Source organism: Saccopteryx leptura, chromosome 9 (assembly GCF_036850995.1).
Source record: "Saccopteryx leptura isolate mSacLep1 chromosome 9, mSacLep1_pri_phased_curated, whole genome shotgun sequence".
In the NCBI taxonomy this organism is placed as follows: domain Eukaryota; kingdom Metazoa; phylum Chordata; class Mammalia; order Chiroptera; family Emballonuridae; genus Saccopteryx; species Saccopteryx leptura.
Window position 1 is genome coordinate 69,697,126 of NC_089511.1, and position 7,476 is coordinate 69,704,601.

General features: G+C 38.3%; 1 pseudogene; it reads right to left on the reverse strand.

Annotated features, from left to right (window-relative positions):
• Window positions 1-254: 254 nt before the first annotated feature.
• LOC136380812 (cilia- and flagella-associated protein 298 pseudogene) lies at window positions 255-6,319 on the reverse strand (annotated as a pseudogene).
• Window positions 6,320-7,476: the final 1,157 nt, after the last annotated feature.

Genomic DNA, 7,476 nt, shown 5'->3' on the forward strand with positions numbered 1-7,476 from the left:
GTGGGCATGCCGGGTGGATCCCAGTCAGGCGCATGCGGGAGTCTGTCTGATTGCCTCCCCGTTTCCAACTTCAGAAAAATGAAAAAATATATATATATATATTGCCTGACCAGGTGGTGGCACAGTGGATACAGCACTGGACTGGGAGGCGGAGGACCCAGGTTTGAAACCCCGAGGTTGCCAGTTTGATTGCGGGCTCACTGGCTTGAATGTGGGGTCAAAGACGTGACCCCATGGTCGCTAGGTTGAACCCAAGGTCGCTGGCTTGAGCAAGGGGTCACTCAGTCTGCTGTAGCCCCCTGGCCAAGACACTTATGAGAAAGCAATCAGTGAACAACTAAGGTGCCGCAAGGATATGCTTCTCATATCTCCTTGTCTGTCTGTCTCTATCTGCCCCTCTCTGACTCTGTCTCAGTCCAAAAGTTAAATATTGTACCACTACTTATGTGGCTTTTCAAATTTTTGTATAATGCATTGTACTAATTGTCGGATCAGTGACTTTCTTAGTGATGGATCTGATTACAGAAGAGACAGTATTTTTTGCACGATTTTCTCCTTATCTCTAAGCTGAAATTTGTGTCTAGTATCAACTTTCTAATGTCATTTTACCCCTTTGGGATTTGGTTGTTGGCCATAATAGGAACTATTCTATAATCTGGGTCAGAAAGGGTAAAAATTAACAAAGTAATTTGATGAGTTACTTATTTTTTATTTTTTTACATTTCTATTGAATTTATTGGGGTAACATTGGTTAATAATTGAAGAGTTCTTAAAGATGAGAAAAGTCAGTAATCAGAAGCTCTTTCAAGTGCAACAAGGGAAGTTAAGGGACAGAAATAAGGGAGAATTTTTTCCTAACAACAACCTGAAGATTTACTCTACCAGCTCAACACCAAGAAATACTTATTTTTTAAAGATTTTATTTATTGATGTTAGAGAAAGAGAGATCAGAGAGAGAGAGAGAGAGAGAGAGATCATAGTTGCTTCAGTCTAGATGTTTGTTGCTTGCTTGTATATGTCTTGAATGGGCAAGCCCAGGGCTTCCAATTGGAGACCTCAGCATTCTAGGTTGAGGCTCTATCCACTGCGCCACCACAGGTCAATCAACAACCAAGAAATACTTTTAATGTTTCTTCTCTTTATACCAGTTTTCTCTGAAAAAATAGCAGTTCAAGATGAGGAACCATTTTGAAAGCAAATATGATAGTAAGAAAAATTATAATTAATCTTTGTACTTTATAATGTTTTAGGTTTATCAACTGCTTTATTATGTGCTACTTTTTTTTCTCCAACACAAAAAATTTAACAAAGTGTTTCTATTTTACTGGTGAGAAAAATAAATTGGCAAGAATAGCATCTGCAGTCTATTAAATGTATTTCTGCACTATAAACTATGACTTAGAGAATGTTATTAATAAGAAATTTTGGCCCTAGCTGGTGGACAGAGCATCAGCCCAGCAAATGAAGGTGCCAGTTCAATTCCCAGTTAGGGTACACAGGAGAAGTGGCCTTCTGCTTCTCCACCCCTCCCCTTTCTCTCTCTCTTCCCCTCCTGTAGCTAGTGGCTGAATTGGTTTGAGCATGGCCCCAGCACTGAGGATACCTTGGTTGAAGTACGTCAGCCTTAGGTGCTAAAAATAGCTCAGTACTCGAGCATTGGCCCCAGATGGGTTTGAGGAGTGGATCCCAGTTAGGGTACATATGGGAGTCTGCCTTGCTATCTCCCCTCCTCTCACCTAAAAGAAAGAAAAATTTTGTCAAACGTGATCAAAAAATAATATAAAACCAACTTTTTGTATGCAAAATATGCTTCCTAAGTACTCTGTTTCCACTACATATTTTTTGTAAGTAATCACATCCTTAGTATTTGTAAAAAAAAAATAATAACCTCAAATACAAATAGTCCTGAAATAAAAATAATGTAGGCAGACTTTTTCAAGGATGTATTATTTTTAATGTTCTATAATCTTTAACAACTTTTATTGTAGCCTGGCCAGATATATCAGTGGCTGGAGCATTGTCCCATTATGCCAAGGTTGTGTTTCAATCCCCAGTCAGGTCAGGGCACATAAAAGAATAAATAAATACATAAATAAGTGGGACAACAAATAATGTTTCTCCCTCTCTCTCTAAATTCAAAACATTTTTAAAAATTAAAATATAACTTTTATTGTAAAAATTCAAACTAAAAGGAAAACTAGAAATTTCTACATCTTTCACAGAAGGTTGTCAGTATTCTTTTTAGTTATTGTTATTATTTTGCCTAAAGAAGTAAGCTAATATACTTTTGGAAGTTTCATCAACTAGTGAACTTCATCGTGGTCTGCACTTTGTCTTTCACCCCATGAAAATACTATTTCAAAGCAGTGTTACCTGCCCATGGAGAATTTAAACAGGAGTTGTCATCATTTTCTTCCAGGCTCTTGAGTTCATCCTGTCTTCTGTGATAATACAGCATCACAGAAAATGCTGCTGCTCCTTACATCTAATAATAGTTTATCTGGCTGGAGCTCCTTGTTCCCTTCGCTTAATCTTGACTATTGTTTTTTTGTTTTTTCTTCTGATTCCTACTCACATAGTCTGAAAGCTTCTTTGTTCTTGACTCCTTGGCAGCCCACCACAGTTGTGCTACTGACCCCTCAGGGACATTGCATCCAGCCTGAGTTCCCAACGCCTTCTTCATTTTCAAATTCTATCCTGATGGGATCATGCCTCATGGTAAAGTGCAAGCCCATGGGATAAACTATCATCACTGCTCCTCAGAGCTAGTCAAGGGCATCTTTCACTATCTCCATGGTAAAACAAACATTGGTTTGCACTTGCTTCTCAGATATTATTGCTTTGGTTTTAGAGTCTAAAACTTGCTTTATTTTTTCATTTGGAGCATGCCCATTTCTTTGTTCCATGTCCTCCTTTTTAAACTGCACCGCCACTGGGAGCACACTTTTCACCCCATTCATCCCTTAATCTCAGTTCTTCAATCTGGTCATCGGTCAGTCCTTGCATATTAGGAGGGAGAAATATACACATGTTGTGCTGACTCTTCCATTTCTGAGCAGATGTGCTGCACCTTGATCTGCGCGAGGCAGACCCGGATCACCTGCACCGTGAGCTCTTCAGCTCTGTGTTCTGCAAGGCCTGCAGCACTAACTGGCTCTAGTCCCACAGCTTCTGGGGCAGCTGAATCATGACGGCTTGAGGAGTCCTCAGGAGGAGTCGGCGGGGACACCTCAACTCTTTATTCAGCCAGCTATTTTCTTGTGCATACTTAAGGAGGTCTCTCCAGCCTGACCAGGTGGTGGCGCAGTGGATAGAACGTCTGACTGGGACACATAGGACCCAGGTTCAAAACCCTGAGATTGCCAGCTTGAACTCGGGCTCATCTGGTTTGAGCAAGGCTCACCAGCTTGAGCCCAAGGTCGCTGGCTTGAGCATGGGGTCACTCAGTCTGCTGTAGCCCCACGGTCAAGGCACATATGAGAAAGCAATCAATGAACAACTAAGGTGCCGCAACAAAGAATAGATGCTTCTCCTCTCTCTCTCTTACAGTCTGTCTGTCTCTATCTGTGTCTCTGTCACACAAAAAAGAGAAAGTCTCCCAGATTCCTAGGACTTTTGCTTTAGTGCTTCAATTAAGTTTTATATTTTCCAGTAGAGACACTTTTTTTTTAACATAAAGACTTTATACCACTAAATAGAAGGAAACCTCCTAAGTAATTATTGCTTTAAATATATTTTTCAAGCTTGACCAGGCAGTGGTGCAGTGGATAGACTGTCGGACTGAAACGCAGAGGACCCAGGTTTAAATCCCCAAAGTTGCCAGCTAGAGCATGGGCTCATCGAACTTGAGCCTAGGCTCACCAGATTGAGCATGGGATTGCTGGCTTGAGTGTGGAATCATAGACATGACACCATGGTCGCTGGCTTGAGCCCAAGGTTGCTGGCTTGAGCCCAAAGTCACTGGCTTGAGCAAGGGGTCACTGGCTCTGCTGTAACCCCCTGGTCAAGGCACATATGAGAAAGCAATTAATGAATAGCTAAGAAACTGCAATGAAGAATTGATGTTTCTGATCTCTCTCATTTCCTGCCTGTCTCTATCTATCCCTTTCTTTTTCTTTCTCTCCCTGTTTCTCTCACTAAAAATATATATATATGTGTGTGTGTATTATTTTTTCAAAAGACTAAAGTCAACAACTCATAATCAAAATTTAAGGTATTTGTTATATTGAAATGCAGGTTTCCTGAAGGAATGAGCTTGGTAAACTGACTATTCTAGTTCCTAGGCTTCATCGTAAAAATCTTGACTAGAGTCTTTTGTGGGGGTTTTTCTTCTCATTTCTGCCCACATAGTCTGAAAGTTTCTTTGTTCTTGACTCCTTGGCAGCCCACCACAGTTGTGCTACTGACCCCTCAGTGACATTGTGTCCAGCCTGAGTTCCCAACGCCTTCTTCATTTTCAAATTCTATCCTGATAGGAGCGTACCCCATGGAAAAGCACAAGTCCATGGGATAAACTATCATCACTGCTCCTCAGAGCTAGGCCTCATCATAAGAATGTCAAGGTGGCCTGACCGGTGGTGGTGCAGTGGATAAAGTGTCAACCTAGAACGCTGAGGTCACGGGTTCAAAATCCAGGGCTTGCCTGGCCCCCTTTCTCTCTCTCTCTTCCTCCTCTTCTCTCTAAATTAATAAATAATTTTTAAAGATTTTTTTAATTTATTCATTTTAGAGAGGAGAGAGAGAAGGGGGGGGAGCAGGAAGCATCAACTCTCATATGTTCCTTGATCAGGCAAGCCTGGGTTTTTGTTCCAGTGACCTCAGCATTCCAGGTCATCACTTTATCCACTGCTCCTCCACAGGTCAGGCAACAAGTAAATAAAATCTTTTTTTTAAAAAAAATTTTTTTTTATAATGTAAAACTGTCAGCATCTGTAAGAGATAGTAAGTACACCATTAGATTGTAACACCATTTTATAGATCAGGTTGGAAGCTTAATTATTTGAATTTGTTTTGTCTTTTTGTTCCACTTTGTTTCCAGCTGAATATAACCTCTAGGTCAAAGGTTAAACATACCTTTGCCCAGAGAGTTAAGAAAACTGAAATGTATTTGCAAAAATTTCAGTAAAGTTCTTGATAGGTACAAACAGGTAAGATATTTTGGCTATTCTATCAATGCATTATGTGTTACCAATGAAAAAACCAGGTGAAACTGCCCTAAATAGTGAAATTCCACTTTTGGTGACTCAGTTCAATAACTGCCTACCCCAATAAATGCCTGGTTTGTGATTTACAAAATGGTTGACTACATAAGACTTTACAAAAACAACTCTTGAGAAAAAACAAAGATTAAATGTTTTTTATCGCTACATACGGTCATATTTTTTTTTATAAGATAACAATGTGATAGGTGCTTCAAAAGTGATATTTTTTCAGACATGGTTTTATAGTAAAAATAAAGGGTGGCATTGCAACATATGTGGGGATGGTCATCTTTGGGTCATTAAGAAGCTATGATGTGTTCCCTAAAGAGAAACTCCTAAAACTACTTAAAACAACGAAAAGTGTTCATTTCCAGTTTCTTCATTCTTTTCTTATGCTATATGGGACCTACCAGTAGATTCATGTGCATGTCAATAACTTGGTTCAAAGGAGAAGACTAAGTACTTAACATTAGAGGGAGTAAAATATTCACAGATCTTTCTCCCTGGAAAAATAGAGTAGTACTGAATGCCCAATAGAGAAATACCAATTTCACAAGTTAATACTCCTGTCTGTAGATGAGTTTTTCTTTTTGAAGTGTATTTACTACATATTTATTTTGTACCTTTAATTTTTTGGTTTGGCAGACTTATTTTTCACCTACTTCCATCCTACTGTATTAATTATCCCATACAATGAAATAGTAAGGAAAAGATTTTAAAACTCCACAAATAACCATTTTTGGTTCTTAATATATGGGAAACCATTTAAAGAAAAAGCACTTCACCATGTAGAACAGAAAAAGATAATTGATAATCTTGATTATTTCAATTCAGGATCAACATATAGTACTCTGCATACAAGGGAACACTTACTAACGGTACTTGAAGACTTGTGAGTTGAAATTGCATGTTACTTGAAAGATCGAATTAAGCTAAATTTTGGTGCACAGCAGTTGTACATGATTTCATGTTTATGTAGCAAAATGCGTTGAAATGTACTAGTATTGAAACATACATGTAAAGATAGTTGTGGAAATTGTCTATTATATTTTCTTTGTGTCTCATTTATTTAGAACATAAAGTTTTTTTTAATTGTTCTAAAGGGTAAGGCTAAATGAATACTGTAATTGAAATTATATTTTAAATCTTTGTCATGAGTTTTTAAAAAAAAACTATTGCAAATTGTATCATTCCTGATTATACAAAACTTTGTGGGTGGTTTTAAATAAATTTTATACTTCTATTTTGCACCTGGTAGTCTAATTTTTCTTTCCTCTACAAAATAATAACTTTAAACATTAATATCCAAGTATCCACACACTTTTAACTACAAGGGACTACACGAATTTAACATTTGAAGATGACCAAACATATAGATTTTGTTCACAAAATCAAGATGGCTACATTAATGGAAGCCTTATTATGTCCCAGAAACCTTGCATTTTATCTTATTTAATTCTCACAGTGAGCCTGACTAGGTGGTGGTGCAGTAGACAGAGCGTCAGACTAGGAGCAGAGGACCCAGGTTTGAAACCCTGAGGTTGCCAGCTTGAGCGTGGGCTCATCTGGTTTGAGCACAGCTAACCATCTTGAACCCAAGGTCGCTGGCTTGAGCAAGGGGTCACTTGCCCCCTGGTCAAGGCCCATATGAGAAAGCAATCATTAAACAACTAAGGAGCCACAAGTGAAGAATTGATGCTTCTCATCTCTCTCCCTTCCTGTCTATCTGTCCCTATCTGTCCCTCTCTTTGTTTCTCTATATCTGTCACACACACAAAAAAAAATTCTCACAGTGATGCTATTAAATAAGGGCTCTTTGTAACACCATTTTATAGATCAGGTTGGAAGCTTAATTAGTTATGTTTACATCCCTAGTAATTGGATCTGGATTGACTCATGTCTTCTCTTGCATTTATCATTATTTTAATAAACTTAATCTTGAACACAGTATGCTAAAGCATTTATTAAGCCTGAAGGGAAAAAATATTGACACTAACCAACTAACTGAGAGACAGATAGGGTATAGATCAGGAGTAGTGAACCTTTTTATACCTACCGCCCACTTTTGTATCTCTGTCAGTAGTAAAATTTTCTAACTGCCCACCGGTTCCACAGTAATGGTGATTTATAAAGTAGGGAAGTAACTTTACTTTATAAAATTTGTAAAGCAGAGTTACAGCAAGTTAAAGCATATAATAATAATTACTTACCAAGTACTTTATGTCGATTTTCGCTAAGTTTAGCATAATAAATCTTTATAAAACAACTTACTATA